The sequence below is a fragment of the Mus pahari genome, chromosome 12 (genome assembly GCF_900095145.1).
Source record: "Mus pahari chromosome 12, PAHARI_EIJ_v1.1, whole genome shotgun sequence".
In the NCBI taxonomy this organism is placed as follows: Eukaryota; Metazoa; Chordata; class Mammalia; order Rodentia; family Muridae; genus Mus; species Mus pahari.
This window is the reverse complement of record NC_034601.1, coordinates 19,188,088-19,188,712: the sequence shown is the minus strand read 5'-3', so window position 1 is coordinate 19,188,712 and position 625 is coordinate 19,188,088. Positions and strand designations below refer to the sequence as shown.

Genomic DNA, 625 nt, shown 5'->3' with positions numbered 1-625 from the left:
ACCTGTTCATTATAAATTTGGCCTGGCGCTTCTGTTTGATCTCTTCAACTCTCTTCATTGCATCAATAGTTTTATTCCACAGCTCATGCTGGTATTTCACAGGTTCATTTCTACGCTTTTCAAATTCAAATGAGTTGTCCACCGTGAGCTCCTTGCCNGCCGCTTTCCGGAAGGCTTTAGTCCACCTGACCTTGCGTGGGTTCCTCTTCTTCTTAAAGTTTTTATGACACTTGGATTTGCAGAATCGGAACACCTTGCAGTCGTTGCGGATGAACATCATGCCGTGGCCCGGGTAGATCGGCCTGGAGCAGAAATAACACTTCTCGATCCTCATGTTGACCTCCGCGTGGGACCCACTTCCCGGACCAATATCCAATTTTCTGAGGAACCGCCAGACTGACTTCTAGAATCAGCCACCAAACCCAGACACTATTGCACATGCCAGCAAGATTTTGCTGAAAGGACCCTGATATAGCTCTCTGGTGTGAGTCTATGCCAGTGCATGGCAAATACAGAAGTGGATGCTCACAGTCATCTATAGGATGGAACACAGGGCCCCCAATGGAAGAGCTAGAGAAAGTACTCAAGGAGCTGAAGGGATCTGCAACCCTAAGGTGGAACAACA

The 625-nt window shown here is 47.8% G+C and overlaps 1 pseudogene; it reads right to left on the bottom strand.

The window, feature by feature from the left end:
- The window catches only part of LOC110330027, a 16,678-nt pseudogene extending 16,344 nt beyond the window's left edge, over positions 1 to 334 (bottom strand).
- Between the last annotated feature and the right edge of the window lie 291 nt (positions 335 to 625).